The sequence below is a fragment of the Desmodus rotundus genome, chromosome 11 (genome assembly GCF_022682495.2).
Source record: "Desmodus rotundus isolate HL8 chromosome 11, HLdesRot8A.1, whole genome shotgun sequence".
NCBI lineage: Eukaryota > Metazoa > Chordata > Mammalia > Chiroptera > Phyllostomidae > Desmodus > Desmodus rotundus.
The window spans coordinates 36,410,162-36,427,052 of NC_071397.1; the positions used below are offsets into that span (position 1 = coordinate 36,410,162).

The 16,891-nt window shown below is 44.3% G+C and overlaps 1 long non-coding RNA gene across 3 annotated transcripts in view; it reads left to right on the forward strand.

The window, feature by feature from the left end:
* The window catches only part of LOC123478296 (uncharacterized), a 110,735-nt gene that overhangs the window by 78,061 nt on the left and 15,783 nt on the right, over positions 1-16,891 (forward strand). Inside the window, exon 5 of one of the 3 annotated variants that reach the window (XR_008425527.1) lies at positions 737-1,837. The exons of the other annotated variants lie outside the window; for them this stretch is intronic. This is a non-coding gene — a long non-coding RNA (uncharacterized lncRNA). Of the gene's footprint in view, positions 1-736; positions 1,838-16,891 lie in introns of those variants that run through there. 3 annotated transcript variants of the gene reach the window in all.

The window sequence follows — 16,891 nt, forward strand, 5'->3', positions numbered from 1 at the left end:
AGTAAACACCATGCATATATGCATCAGCTATCTTCTGGGATAGGGGCCAAATATTTTTTTCCAAAGTAAGGATACTCATTACAACAGTTTCATGAGGAGGTCATAATGCATTAAACAATGGCAGCCAATTTGGATTCTTTCAATAAATAAAGATGTGGATCTACGAGTTTCTTCAGATGAGGCCCTCCAGGGACTTCCCACTTCCCGTTTAGTATATGACCTAGGTGTCTCAGGAGGACAGAAGATTTTCTTATTGTAGTCTTAAGTCAAAATGAATAAATAATCATTTACCTATTAAAAATTATGGTATTTTATTTTTAAGGGACTCAATACACATTTTCAAATGGAGGCTAAATGGTTTTGCTATAATCTTACTGATGAATGGAATTATGTATTTTTTACATTTTATGAAGGCAAAATTGAATTTATGTTGAAGGTAATTAAGTTTCATGGCCTCTAATTTTGTAATAGTAGTATTTGACCATATTTCCCTAAAGAGAATCACAAAAATTGCATATGTTTAAGATTTCATAGAATTTGGGCCCACCACTGACTGGAAATAGTTTTCTGTTTAGATTGCTTATGTGTTTAATTATCACAGTATTTTCTTTAAAATATATACATTGTTTTCTAATTCTTAGGTGTGATAGGCTATTTTATTTGTTCACAATTTTTCATGCCTCTTCACCTTTGCCATGTTTCCTTACCCTACTGACTTTGGACTTGGTTTGGCCAGTGGAGTGTGAGCAAATGAGAAGTATGCTGGGTCCCAGCAGAAAATTACAATGACCTTGTGTGGCTTGACTCTGTCCCTCAACTCTGCTCTCCACTAAGAGTATTGTGCTACATGCCATTGAGTCAGCTCCAACTCCTAGTGACTCTATGAATGAGTGATGTCCACAATGTCCCAGTCTCAACACCCCTGCTCAACTATTTGAGACTCATGCCAACAACTTCTTTTATGGAGTCAGTCCATTTCATATGTGGTCTTCCTCTTTTCCTGCTGCCTTCTATTTTCCCCAGCATTATTGTTTTTTCCAAAAAATCCTGCCTTCTCATGATGTGCCTGAGGTAGAACAGCTTAAAAGGACAGCTGTCATTTTTATTGCAAGGATTCACTGGATACTGGAATGCTCCAAAGAATTTCAGAAGAAGGCTGGCCTATGTTTTATAGACAACAGGACAGTAAAACCTTTGACTACACTGAACATGAGAAGCAGTGGGTTGCTCTGGGAGAAATGGGTATGCCTCAGCACTCGATTGTCTTGTTGCACACCCTGTACTGAGAAAAGGAAGTCACTGTCAGGGCAAAATGCAGAGAGACGGAATGGTTTCCCATAGGCAAAGATGTCAGACAAGGGTTCATTTTATCCCCATATTTGTTTAATCTGTGTGCAAAACACATCATACAAAAAACTGGGTTCAACTCAGAGGAAGAAGGAGTGAAAATTGGTGGAAGAAGTATCAACAATTTAAGATAGTAAATGGCACCATCTTACTGTCAGAAAACAGCAATGCTTTAAAACGACTGCTGGTGAAATTCAAAGAAGAAAGTGCCAAAGTAGGACCGCATTTGAACATCAAGAAGACAAAAATCATTACTACAGAAGAAATACACAACTTTAACATAAACAATAAAGACACTGAAATTGTTAAAGATGAGAATTGCATGCCCCAGATAGTGGCTGCTGCTTCAGCCTGGGTCCCAGGATGAGAAGAGTCACAGAACCCAGCCAAGCTCAGCACAAGCCCAGTTGACCTATAATAGCCTTCATGTAATGTGAGCAAGAAATAAATGTTTGTAGATGCACTGATACTTGGCCTGTAGCAAAAACCAGAGTGACTGTCCTGCCTACTTTTTTATTTTACCATAAGTCTACCTCTCATCTATCATCTATCTATCTATCTATCCGTTTTGGTATTTTCCTGGATTTCCAGTATGTATATTACACTCCTCTTTTGTTGCTTTAACTAGCATACTTATTGATGGCTGCTGAGTCATTAAGCACATAACTTCTCTTCCCTGGAGACAGTCCTTTGTGTGTTCTTCTTCTTCTTCTTTTTTTTTAAAAAGTAAATTGGCAGGGATATACAAGGAAGGAAGCTTGCCTCACTGGGGACTTCAGATTCCAAGCCTGTGCTACATGCTCACCATTTTCTGAAAATGCAAAATCCATCTCTGTCTGTTTTCTTGAAGTTCTTTTATAAAATATGTTTTTTTCTAATTATTTTTAATTATGCCCCTATAGAATTAGTGCAAATTTCCCCCACTTGTTTATCTGAAAACCCATTATGTGAAGGGAGGCTAAGTCCCCTGATGGTCACTATTTACATTTTAAAACATTCAAACAGGAGTCTCTCCTGCAGATCTCTCCAATATAGCCATATTAATGTCATTTCATTTTTGCATTTCCACTAAATTTCCCCAACCAGTAATAAGATGTTACTTGTGTGTGTGAGTTCATTAAATATATTATTTCCTTAAACACACAAGATTATCAAGAAATCTATCCCTTCCCTAAAAGGTGCTGTGATTCTAAAGTATCAACATTTTTAACTAGGTGAGATGCATCACTCTTGAGACATAGTTACATGTATCTGTTGAAAATTCATCCTTGGTAGAAGGATGAGCTAGCTTTGAAAAGCAGCATGATATTCTCTTTATTTCACAATTGCTTTGATGGGCCTTACTAAATGTGCACCCCTGGTCCTGTTTCAAACAACTCCTAAATCTGAAATGTAAACTGATCATTATTTGAAAAAATATTTGTGGAAGTAACCAGTTGCAGTCATGTAAAATCTTAATGCTATTAAATTCACCTTAAATTTAAGCAAAGGAAAAGAGTAAAACAAAAAGTAAGTATTCAATAAATTAGGAAAAATAAATCCAGGATGTAGAGAATGCTAGAATATTTTTATACCTTTTGTGTGTGTGTGTGTGAGAGAGAGTTCAAATGTGCCTTTAAAATAAAAATGTCCAAAATATCGGAAGAAGGATTTCAAGGGAGGTTATGCCATAAATTATAGTAGGTACTCAACAAGTGTTGAGAGAATAAATTAGACCGAGCTAAAGAAATGTGTATTTTCTTCAGGGGCTAAGAACATGGGAAAAGGTACTTTTGAAACATTGCATGATTATCTAAATTTAGGTTAGGTTGATGCCTATTTAGAATTGTGAAATGAACGTGTTAAATTGCTTGACTATATCTTTTCTTATATTAGACTGAATGGTCCTTTAGCAAAGAGAATATTTACGTCTTTTAGGTTAAGACAGAACAGTATACAAGGTTACCTGTGAAGACTGTTGTCTGAAGCTGACTTTTGCTTTAGTGAGGACAACACCATGTAACTGCCTGGGCACAGAGTAGATCTTAGCAACACTGAATCCAGGTGCCCAGGAGCCTAGGGGTGAATCTTAGCTCTGGAGTGCACCAGAACACTTTAGCTGAAAGGTTTTCTTAGGCTCCACCGAGGATAAATGCCAATCAGCCACAAAATTAGGGAGTACAGAGCTTTATTTGGGGTTTGCGCTCTGGGACAAAATCCTCCTGTCTGCAGAGTGGGGGCCGAAGTCGCGCCCAGCAGGGAATATGGTGGGGCTTTATACACCAAAATTCTGATTGGCTCCCCTCGAGGGCTAGGGATTGGTCTCCTAGAACAAAGCCACGATCCATCATTGGTGGTTCCCCTTGAGCTCCGGCTGTCAGTCGGATATCCCCACCCATCCTGATATTCTGACACCTTTGATAGGATAAGAGGTGGGCTTATATTGCCAGGGGGATATCCCCGCCCACCCTGACATTCCTACTTCTTTGATAGGATAAGGGGCACTGTGTTCCATCTGGCTACTTCCGGCTGTCCAGAGCCATAGAGGGGAGGGGCTAGAGGTGGGCTGTTTCTGGTTTGTCAGGGAGGGGCGAGTAGATTGGGGCCTGAAGCAGCATTTGATTGAAGGCAACTTGGGAAGCTTCGTGGATTCTTTCCTGTAGGAATCTCAGGAAACAGGAGCCAAGCATTAATAGTATGCAGATTATTATGAATGGCCCTAGGAGCGGGGCCAGGGTGGTAAAGAGTAGGGAACAACACCATGGGGTTATTTCTTCTAGGGTGTCTGGGTCTCGGTGTAATTTGTCCCTGAGGTTTTGTAGGGTATTAAAATTCTCTCTCACTACACTGCTTTCATTCACATAGAAGCAGCACTGTTCCTGCAGAAAGAGGCATGTTTCCCCTTTTCCTGCCATTAGTAGGTCTAGGGCTCTGCGGTTCTGGAGGGCAACCTGGGCTACTGAAGTTACCTGTCTCTGCAGAGATGCTAGGGAGATAGCAGAGGCATCTAGGGCCTGTTCTAACTCAGCCCAAAGTTGACGAGTGGTCTGGAGACTGTGTGCTAACCCAGCGCTGCCTATTCCAGCTGCTGCCAGGGTTGTGGTGAAGGTTAGGCCTACTAGCATGGGCAGGAAGACAGCTTGTTTTTCTCTATGCCTGGTTAGTTTATCCCTGAGCTCTCCTTCTCCATAATGTATAAGTTGTGGGGTCAGCACTGTCGGGAAGCAGGGGAAGGCAGAGGAGGAGTTGATGGTCTGCAGCAGTGTTCCATTGCACCAGAAAAACGTACCTGGGGGACTGGTGGTGGTTCCTGATACCTGCACAGTCTGGTTGCAGGAGGAGGTGCTTGCAGTAGTATAACATACTTGGGGACTGTCCATTAGGTTTTGAAAGAGAGGCACATCTTTTAGGAGAAAAGGTGATACGGAGTTTGTGACATTGAGAGGAGTTAATATAGGAATGGTGGCAATTGGTGATTGGTCCAGATAAGTGCAGAGAAAACAGTTGCTAATATTACAAATATTAGTAATATTGAATATTTGGATATGTTGGTTGATAAGGGATAACCAAGAGAAGGGATTGGCCTGTTGTTTGTTTTGTCGGATTAGTGTCTGAAGGGATTGTTCCTGGCCTAGGATGGTGTCAGCCAGTACCGTTTTGTTAATTGGTACCGGAACTAGGGTTCAGTATATTTCTAGGGTGCTCTGAGGGTACAAATAGGCAATGTTTTGGTACAGTTTACCTTTTATCCCCTCCTCCCACCTGCCATCCTATTGATCAGGGATGGTAAACCACCATGGGTGGTAGGTGTTCCACACCCAGTATTTACAAGAGTAATAGGGGCACCCCCCGTAGGTATCTGGCTGTTGTCTGCATCTCTCCTCCATTTGTTCATAAGGGATGCAGAGGGCATGCTGCCTGCATGAGGCTGTCCATCCATCTAATTCCCTAAACTGAGATTTTAGTGTGACTAGGGTGACTGGTGCGGAATACCCTGAGGCAGGGCATGCGACTGAGGTAACGGGATGGGAAACAGACATCCCCTTGGGATGTATGTCTCACGAGCAAAGAATTTCCAGATATATTTCTGTTGTAGTCTAGAAGGGGTCTTTAACAGGCATAGATGAACAAGAAGGAGGAGAAGGAGGATCTGTAGAGACTTCATCAGGGGAACCCGGTGTTCCAGTAAAGCGGACTCGGGTGTCTCCTATGAGCTGCACTGACCAATTTTCTGAGGCAGGAGCTGGTTTAAGGCGGGAGAGGTGAACCCACGCTGACTGACCTAATAATTTTGCCACTGTGGGGATGGTTAGAATAACAATATGGGGGCCTGTCCACTTGGGCTGGAGCAGTCATGGTCGGAGCTCTTTGAGTATTACCTGATCCCCAGGCTGTAGGAGAGTGGCCGGGCCTGTTTCCGGACACCCACCTACTGGAGGAAGAACCCTGTCAGCATGTTCACGGAGCAGATGCCAGAAGGGAGAGAGATAGGGCAGATAGGATGCCAGAGGGGGCGTATGTACAGGCAGGTTATGGTTAATTAGGAAAGGACAGCCGTACAAAAGTTTGAAGGGGCTAAGTCCCGTTGGCTCCCGTAGGGCTGCCCGTATTCGAGTGAGGGCCAGAGGGAGCAGAGAGGGCCAGGAATTTCTAGTTTCCAGGTTAAGTTTGGTTAGGTGGGTTTTTAAGATGCTGTTAGCCCGTTCTACTGTACCAGGAGACTGAGGATGATAAGGAATGTGCAGCTTCCAGGTTATGCTGAGGGAGGTGGAGATGTGCTGGACAATTTGGGAGATGAAGCCTGGGCCATTGCCTGACTGGATAGAGGAGGGCAGTCCAAACTGTGGGATAATGTGGTTGAGGAGGAAGTCAGCTACTGTATCCGCTGTTTCTCTTGTTGTGGGGTGGGCTTCAATCCAACCTGAAAGTGTGTCAACAAAAGTTAAAAGGTAGCGGAATTCTTTATGGGGAGGCATGTGTGTGAAGTCAACCTGCCAATCCTGTCGTGGGAGGTGTCCACGTAGTTGATGGCCCGGGACTTGAGGCTTCATTCTCCCCTGGGTGGATGTCTTGGAGCAGGTGTCACATTTAGAATGGACCTCCTTGATGGTTTGGAAAAGAGCAGGATGAGAAAACAAGAGGTCTAGAAACTTCAGCAGAGCTTTTGGACCAATGTGTAGAGATTGGTATATTTCAGAGAGAAGTGTAGTGGCTTTTTCTTGGGGCAGGGCTATTTTCCCTTTGAGGAAGATCCACCCTTCATTTCCTGGGTGCCCACCCTGCTGGAGGAGGGTAGAGTACTCCTGGGGAGAGTAGGCTGGGTGAATATCAGTGGTCAGAAAGAGGATAGGGTGTGGCGGGGAGTGTGTGGTGAGTTCTCGAGCCGCAGCATCTGCCCGGGCATTGCCGCGGGAAACAGGGTCCCGTGAGGCCTGGTGATCCTTACAGTGGACCACCGCTATGGCAGAGGGCAGGTCTGTGGCCTGGAGAAGTTTGGCAATGAGGGAGGCATTGACAACAGGTGAACCTTTGGTAGTGAGGAAGTCCCTTTCCTTCCACAAGGCCGAGTGGCTGTGAACAATTAGGAAAGCGTACTTGGAATCTGTGTAGATGGTAACCTTCTTACCCCAGGCTAGGGTAAGTGCCCGGGTGAGGGCTATGAGTTCAGCTTGCTGAGAGGTGCTACCTTCAGGGAGCTTATTAGCTTCAAGGGTTTCGGTGAGAGTTACAACCGCATAAGCTGCCCGTCTTCAGCCATCAGCTCTGAGCACCAAACTTCCATCTACAAATAGAGTGAGATCTGCCTCGGGGAGAGACTTGTCAGATATACGGTCTAGAAGTCGACTAAGGAAGTCTAGTACTTCTGGGCAAGAGTGGGCAAGTTCCATGTCTGTAGTGGGGGTTGGGAGGAGGGTAGCTGGGTTGAGGCGCGGTGAGAGCTGGAGAGACAGGGCCATCCCCTCGATGAACAGGAGGTAAAATTCCTGTAGACAGGAAGGGCTTAGAAGAGAGAGAGCTCTATGGGATAGCAGGTCCGTAAGGCGATGAGAGGAAAATACAGTAAGAGGTTGGTATAGAGTGAGTTTGAGGGCTTCCTTCCCGAGTTCTGCCATGCTCCCCAACGCTCGAATGCGTGGCTGCCATCCACATAGGGTAGGGTCAAGCTGTTTGGACAAGTAGGCTACTGGGCGGTATGTGGGGCCCACTGGTTGGGCCAAGACTCCAACTGCAATGCCCTGCCCTGTGAATAGATGGAGAGGACGAGAGGGATTGGGGAGACTGAGGGAGGGGACCTGTAACAAAGTGCCCCGCAGGACAGTAAAGGCTTTTCGCACCAGCTTGGGCGATGTGAGGGGGCCTGCAGGAGTGTCCTTGGCTGCTTCATACAGTGGTTTGGCAAGTAGGGCAAAGTTGGGGACCCAATGTCTGAAAAATCCAAGCAGTCCTAAAAAAGAGAGAATTTGATCACTTGTCGTTGGTGGTTGGAGATTACGGAGGAATTGAGTGTGGTCTGCTGTAAGGCTGCACAAGGTAGGGGAGAGAAAGAGACCTAGATAGGTGACTTGCTGGCTTGATAACTGAGCCTTGTCAGGAGAAACTCAGTATCCTTTTTGGGCAAGGAAGTTAAGGAGAGTCGCTGTATGTGGTCTGGAATCTTGTAAAGTGGGGCTGCAGAGGAGGAGGTCATCTATGTACTGGAGGACTTTGCTAGAGCCTAGGTCACAGGAGGCTAAGTCTCGAGCTAAAGCCTGACCAAATAGGTGGGGGCTATCTCTGAACCCTTGCGGCAAGACTGTCCACGTGAGTAGCTGTGACAGAGCAGTGTCAGGGTCTGTCCATGTGAAGGCGAAAAGGAACTGGGACCCTGGGTGTAAAGGGATAGTGAAGAAGGCATCTTTGAGGTCTAGAACTGAGAAGTGGGTTGTATTAGGAGGAATGTGAGAGAGAATAGTATAGGGGTTAGGGACTACTGGGTGAATAGGGATGACTGCGTCATTGATGAGTCTAAGGTCCTGGACCAGGTGGTAGGCTCCAGACGGTTGTTTGACCAGGGAATGGGAGTGTTGCATGGAGAATTGACAGGGACAAGAAGCTTCTGGTCTAAGAGGTGAGTAATGATGGGCTGTAATCCTTTTAGGTTTGCATGGGAGATGGGGAACTGGGGTCAGGATGGGAAAACATTGGGCTGTTTTAGACGGATGATGACGGGGGGTGGGGAGGGGTGATGGGAAGCTACGGTTGGGGTAGAAGTGTGCCATACTTGTGGGTTGACGAGGGAAGGGGAAATAGGCGGAGCTGGAGGAGGAGTTGGATTTTCTAACAGCGGAAGGATAAGGGAGGAGGAAGGGGTAGGGTTTTGCATCACCTGGAGAGTGGTGCCTAGCAGTTGGAGAACATCCCTTCCTAGAAGTGGGATAGGGCAGGAGGGTATGACAAGGAATGAATGGGAAAAGGGAAAGCCGTCCAGACTGCAGTTAAGCAGAGGAGTTCGCCACGGGCGAGATGGGGTCCCGTCAACCCCCATGACCGAGATCTGGGAAGGAGTAAGAGTTCCTGAAAAAGATGGTAAAATAGAGTAGGTAGCCCCCGTGTCCACCAGGAAAGGGATGGACTTACCCGCTACCTACAGCGTTACCCTGGGCTCGGCAAGGGTGATGGGGGTCCTCGAGTCTGGGCCACTTCAGTTGTCTAGAAGTCCGAGAAGTTCCGGTGCGGCCAGGTTAGAGTCCACACCTTGATTGGCTGGTCCCCTGTGTGGAGGCTCCGGGGGACGAGCCTCTAAGAGGACAGGCATCCCTCCAGTGGCCAAGCTGTTGGCAATCGGGGCAGGGCTTCGTTGGTGGCTGGGGTTGAGGACACTGGCAGGCCCAGTGTCCTTCTTTGCCGCATTTGAAACAGGCCCCCGGTGGGACGTTCTTCAGCCTGGACTTAGGCTTTGCCCCCATGCAGGTGTTTGCCGCCGGCCGCAGGGCCGCTAGCATGGCTTGGATCTGCAGGGCCACCTTTTGCTGTAGGCGTGCCTGGCGGGAAGCCTCAGCCTCTGCTTCCCGATTATTGAAAACCGTAAATACCATATTTACCAGATCTCGGATGGGGTTTGGGGGCCATCCTCAGCCTTTTTTAATTTTCTTCTAATGTCTGGGGCCAAATGAGAGATGAAATGAGTAGCTGAGACAGTAGCCCCAGCGTTAGAAACCGGGTCAAGGTGGGTGTGGAGCATCATTGCCTCGGTTAGTCTGTTGAGAAATAGGGCCAGATTTTCTCCAGGGCCTTGAGTGACTTCTCTAAGTTTATCATAATTGACTGCCTTCTGGGCTGACTGGTGCATGCCTGCTATCAGGCATTTGACCATCTGGTTGCGGCGCCTCCGGCCCATCTGTCCTACCTGGTAGTTCCAGCCTGGTTCCACCTCTGGCACAGCTTCAGCCCCTACTGGCATGAGGGGATTGGTGGCGTGGGTTTGGTCTGCATGAGTCCTAGCTGCAGTCTGGACATGGTCCGCTCGTCTAGGGTCATGGTGAAAGTTAAAATGATATGCAGGTCATGCCATGTGAGGTCATAAGCCTGGACTAGGTATTGGAACTCTGATAAAATTGGTCGGGTTAGTGGAGAAAGAGCCTAGGCATTTCTCAATTGAAGAGAGGTCAGTTAGTGAGAAGGGGACATGGACCCGAACAACACCCTCTGCTCCTGCCACTTCCCGGAGGGGACAAATACGGGAGTCTAGGGGCTCTAGATTCAGGCGAGAGCGGGTGTGTGAGCTGACTGGAGAGGAAAGGTCTTCAGAGGGAGGGGAAGAATCTGGCTGAGAAGGGAGGGCCGGGGCTGGATCAGGCTGAGGGGGGAGGGCCTGGTCTGGAGTATTCCTTGGCGGGAGCTGATGAGGAGGAGGAGGAGGCGGAGGAGAAGCAAGATCTTCAAGGGAATCAGAAAAGGAGGAAGGGGTTTCTGGGGCAGTTGGCTTAGGAGGCCGTTCGGGTTGAGAGTTCCCTTGGGCCAGAAGAACTTGAGCTGTGGAGCATTGGGCACACAGATCAGGGCGGGAGCGCAAGGCCCAAAAGCCCTGAATGTATGGAACCTCAGACCATTTTCCAGTCCGTCTGCAAAAATTATCTAGGTCAGTAAGGGTAGCAAAATCGAAAGTACCTTCAGGAGTCCAGGTTTCGCGATTATCGAGCTGATATAACAGCCAGGCCATAGTGGATAGAAAAATCAGCCATTTTCACTTGAGGCAGGATCAATAGCTCGCAAATTTTTCAGGAGGCACCCTAGAGGTGACTTAGGGTCTGGTTTGGACTCCTGCCCCCCCATTCTTTGTCCCGCGAGGATTAGCAAGTGGGAATCGGCATCCCTCAACCCAAGTTGCTGATCTGGTCAGGTAAAAATGAGGATCTAGGTCCAGGGATGTCTCCTCTGGTGACTAGAGTCTCAGCGGAGGGAGAGCAGCCTCTCCCAGAAGGGTCACCCGATGCAGCGCTGCGATTTGGTGGGAGAGCAGCCTCTCCCAGCAGACAGGGGCCCAGAATCAGTGTTTGGGGACCAGAAACGTAAGGGCAACAGCACTTACCCTGGTTCTTAGTCCGGACTGGTGGGGTAGCCGCGAGGCCTCCTTGGGGAGTAGGGAGAGGAGTGGTCTTCAGCAGACAACAACTCCTCCTGGGTTTCGGCACCAAATGAAAGGTTTTCTTAGGCTCCGCCGAGGATAAATGCCAATCAGCCACAAAATTAGGCAGTACAGAGCTTTATTTGGGATTTGCACTCTCAGACAAAATTCTCCTGTCCGCAGAGTGGGGGCCGGAGAAGTCGCACCCAGCAGGGAATATGGTGGGGATTTACACACCAAAATTCTGATTGGCTCCCCTCCAGGGCTAGGGATTGGTCTCCTGGAACAAAGCCGCGATCCATCATTGGTGGTTCCCCTCGAGCTCTGGCTGTCAGTGGGATATCCCCACCCATCCTGATATTCTGACATCTTTGATAGGATAAGGGGTGGGCTTATGTTGCCAGGGGGATATCCCTGCCCACCCTGACATTAGCCAAGTACTTATTTTCTCTAATTTTCCATTTCTTCACTTGTAAACAAGGAATAATGATGCCCTTGTCACAAGATTGCTATAAAATTTGACAAGACTTTGGAAGTGAAGTGTAACTTGGACTTAGTGGAGCCAGTTTTAGGAATCTATCACATGTAAAATAAAAGTCTTGAGAGGAAAGAAGATGGCGGCCAAGTAGGCAGAAGCAGAGTCCACTTGCTCTTGTCCCCAACTCAGATATTTGGCTGATCTCCTGAAAAATAAGTTGACCATTCAATGCAATCATAGCTGATACAAAGTTTGGAAGCCAAGGAGAACAGAAGATGCTTCACAAAAGATGGTAAGGAGATTTTATAAGTTGAAGAGAAAGTACCCCGGGTGTGGTGCCTGCAGCCACGGAGATCCCAGACAAGGATCTCAGTTCTGCGGCTCCCTCCCATCCCAGGGCAGAGAACCCCTAGAACCTGGTGGGGAGTGACTTGGATACATAAAGTTGGGGAGATCCAGGCCACACACACACATAGCGAGCAGCACACTTGTGGTTGCAGCAGCTAACGCCATTCAGGAGAATGCCAGAGAGAGAGAGAGAGGGATTCTACCTGCACCTGGGTCAGGCAGAGACAGGTCATGGCCAGGCTTGACAGTGAGAGACTTCTGGCTTTTTGGAGAGGTGGTGTGTGAGGAAAGCCAGACATTGACTCAGTGCTGCAGTGGGAGTGCCCAAAGAGACTTGAGCACCTGAGATTATTTACAGCCAGATAGAGCTACCTTCCCTGGGGGGAGATTGAACCTTCAGGAAGAGAAGGACAGTCCCAGTCCTAACCTGCAGTATCACAATTGGGAGAGGTTCAAGAACCTCCTACAGGGTGCATATCTGTAAGAGAAAGACAGAAAGAGAAATGCCTAAAGGGTCCAGAGACAAAATACACTGATTCCTAGGGCCCTATTTCACTGAGGACAGTAAGGCAGAGAGATCAGAAATTGTTGCAGCAAGGGGGAATCAGGGCCCCGCCCAGCCTTGGCTGGCACACAGAGCTGCCAGCACCACCAAGCAGGAAAGAGCTTACTCTCTTACACAGACTGACCCCTACCTTGAAACAGAGAATTCAGTAGAAACTATACATTAGTGGAAATAAGCTGTAACAGACCAAGACAGATGGTGCAAGGACAGGGGGAACACACCCATGACTTTCCCAGAAGACTAAACAGTGCCTCCTAGGGGAAGCCAAGGGGCCCCACTCTCCCAATTGCAATAGAAGCCCCCTCTAGATGCAGATGAAGGTGATAGAGGTGGTGCTGCCAGAAGTTGGAACAACCCACCCTGGGACCTTGAGCTGATAAAAAACCAGAGATAGATACAGGAAGAGAAGACAGAAGGCAAACACTAAACTCTGCTGAGATGAATTCCACCTCGTTCCTCTTCAGAATTTGTGTTATTTTTTCCTTTCACATAGCCTTTTAAGACTTCTCCTTTTGTGCCAATTCTATTCCAACTAATTCATTGTTCTTTATCTTTTATTCTTATTCTTTGTACTTGGATTTTTATATTTTTTAAATTTTATATTTCAAATCTTACATTGTACCCTCACCATGTCTTACTATATTTTGCCTTCTTCCTGCCCTTTCTTATTTTCATTGTAAATCTTATTCCCACCCTTCCCAAATCTATCCCTTGTTCCTATTCCTTACTCTTACTATTCTCCTCCTTCTATCATCTCAAAATCATTCTTCCTTCCTTTAGTCAGTTCACATACTTTTTCCCCTTCTTACAGTATTCTTATTTTCTTTCCACCTTTATAAATGGTGGCTTGTTTGGCATGGATATTATGGTTATTACTGTTCTTCAACTGTATCCCTATTTGTTCACTATTTTTTTTATTTCAAATCTCATAGTATTGTCTTACTCCCCGTCTTACTCCTATTTGAGTTTCAATTTTTTTTTCCCTTTCTTAGCCTGGATTCTATTCCTTACTCTCATTATTTCTCCTCCCTCTACCCTCTCAAAATAAGTTTTCCTTACTGTGGACATCTCATATTCTCTTTTCCCTTCTGTACAATATTCTTACTCTCTTTCCAGCTTCATTAATCTTTGTTCAGCTATTGTTGTTATTGACCCTGTTATAGTTTGTCTGCAATTTTGTTCCCTTTGGTTCACTACTTTTTAAATTTTACTTTAAATATCATATTATACTCTTCCCTTTCCATACTTCATTTTGCCATTGCCCTTCCCTGTTTTACTTAGTTGAAATTTTATTTTCTCCCTTTCTTTGCCTGGTTTTTATTCCCAACTTTTATTATTTCTCCTCCCTCTTCCTCCTCAAAATCATTTTTCTCTCCTTTAGTCATCTCATATACCCTTTTCCCTATCATATAATATTCTTAGTCTCTCTCCACCTTTATTAATCTTTGCTCAATTCCTGTTCATATCGCTGATGTGGCAGGGGGGTATTTTTGCTGGTGTATGTTTGGTTTTCTGGGTAGTATTGCTTTGTTATCCAGCACCTGTACAACAACATACAGGATGTGGTGGGGGGTTTGACTGCCAGTCAGCCAGTCAAAGGGAAGAACCCAACAACAAATGAGCCATCAATAATCAAAGCTCAAGTATGACAAGAGAGCACACATAAAGTGAATAAAGGGCAGTCCTAGAGCATACTGATGAGGAGATCAAAGAGAGTGCACCACAAAGTCCCATAGAACTCCTGCCACAGAAGTTCACCCCACAAAGAGAGGCAGGCAAACCTGGGCAACCAGAAATGCAGAAACAAACAAAAATAGTCACGTAAAATGGAGAGACAAACAAATAACCCACCAATTGGAAGGAAAGGAGGAGTTCCCAGAAAAAGAGGTAAATGAAATTGAGGCAAGCAATATCAGGCATAAAATTCAAAATAATGGTTATAAGGATGCTCAAGGAACTCTATGAGAACTACAAGGAACTATATGGGAGCTACAAGGAACTTAGTGGGAACTACTAAAATGGCAATGAATGAGTACCTATCACTAATAACCTTAAATGTAAATGGATTAAATGCTTCAATCAAGAGACATAGGGTAGCTGAATGGATAAGAAAACATGACCTGCATATATGCTGTCTACAAGAGACCTATTTCAGAACAAAAGATCTACACTGGTTGAAATTGAAGCGATGGAAAAAAGATTCCATGCAAATGGACATGAAAAGAAAGTGGGAGTAGCAATACTTATATCAGACAAAATAGACTTTAAAATAAAAACCATAAAAAGGGCCAAAGAAGGTCACTAAATAATACTTAAGGGAATAGTCCAACAGGATGATATAATCTTTGTAAACATATGTGCACTCAACATAGAAACACCTAAATATATAAAGAAAATCTTGGAGGTCTTGACAAGAAAGGTATTGACAACAACATTATACAGTCATTATATGGGATTTTAACACCCCATTGTCAACAGTGGATAGATATTTCAAAGAATCAACAAAGATACTGTGGCATTGAACAACACTCTAGATCAAATGGACTTAATTGAGAACCTTTCACACCAAGAAGCAAAATACACATTCTTTTCAAATGCACGTGGAACATTTTCAAAGATAGACCCCATGGTAGGACACAAAACAAGCCTAAATAAATTCAAGAAAATAGAAATCGTATCAAGCATGTGCTCAGATCACAATGGATTGAAACTAGAAATCAACCTCAAGGAAAACAAACTCAAAAATATTCAAATTCATGGAGACTGAATAACATGTTATTAAATTATGAATGGCTCAACAATGAGATCAAGGAAGAAATCAAAAGGTACCTGGAAACAAATGAAAATGAACACTCAGCAACCCAAAACCCATGGGCCACAGTGAAGACAGTCCTGAGAGGCAAGTTCATAGAAATACAGCCCTACCTAATGAAGATAGAAAAATCTCAAATAAACAACCTAACCCTACATCTATAAGAACAAGAGGGACAACAACAAACAAAGCCCTGAGCTAGTAGAAGGAAGGAAATAATCAAGATCAGTGCATAATTAAATGACAAAGAAAGTAAAAGAACAATTCAAAGGATCAATAAATCCAGTAGCCATTTCCTTGAAAGATAAACAAAATAGACAAGACTTTAACCAGACTCAAGAAAAACAGAGGATCCAAATAGATAAAATCAGAAATGAAAGAGAAGTTACAACTGATACCAGAGAAATATAGTTGTTACTATGAACAACTATATGCCAAGAAATTGGACAACCTGGGCAAAATGGACAAATTTCTAGAAACATACCATCTGCCAAAACTGAATCAAGAAGAGGCAGAAAGCCTGAACAGGCTGGTAACAACTAGTGATATTGAAGTGGTAATCAAAAAACTCCCATAGGAAACATAAGAAACCTGGGCCAGATGCCTTCACAGGTGAATTTTACGAAACATTTAAGGAAGAACTAACTCCTATCCTTCTCAAACTATTCCAAAAAATTCAAGAGGAAGGAAGACTTCCAAACACTTTTTATGAGGCCAGTATCATTCTAACTCCAAAACAAGGTAAAGACACAACAAAGAAAGAAAACTATAGGCCAATCAATATCTGATAAACATAGGCACTAAAATCTTCAACAAAATAATGGCTATCTGGATTCAGCAATACATTAAAAAATCATAAACATTGATCATGTGGGATTCATCTCAGGGATGCAAAGATGATACAATATTTGTAAATCAATAAACATAATATACCACATAAAATGATAGACAAAAATCACATGAACATATCAATAGATGTTAAAAAAAATTTGATAAAGTACAGGTACCATTTATGATAAAAAACACTCAGCAAAGCAGAAATAGAGGGAGCATAACTCAACATAATAAAAGCCATATATGAGAAACTGACAGCCAACATCATACCCAACAGATAAAAACTAAAAGTGTTCCCCCAAAATCAAGAACAAGACAAGAGTGTCAGCTTTCACCACTCTTATTCAACATAGTATTGGAAGTCCTAGCCACAGCAATCAGACAAGAAAAACAAATAAAAGTCATCCAAATTGGCAAGGAGGAAGTAAAACTCATTATTCATGAACAACTTGATAGTGTGCATAGAAAACTCTATAGACTCCTCCAAAAGAGTACTCTATCTAATAAGTGAATTTGACAAAATAGTGGGATACAACGTCAATATTGAGAAATTGATGGCATTTTTGTATACCAACAATAAAATACCAGAAAGAAAATTTAGGAAAAAAATCCCATTTACTGTAGCAACAAGAAAAATAAAGTGCCTAGGAATAAATTTCCTGAGCAAGTAAAAGACCTATACTCAGAAATCTATAGAACACTGGAAAAAGAAATTAAAGAAGATACAAATAAATGGAAGCATAAACTGTGTCCATGAATGGGAAGAATTAACATCATTAAAATCTACATACTGCCCAAAGCAATCTATAGATTCAGTGCAATTCGTATTAAAATAACAATAGCATATTTCACTGACCTAGATCAAATATTTCAAAAATTTATATGGGACCAAAAAAACCCCCAAATAGCCTCAGCAATCTTGAG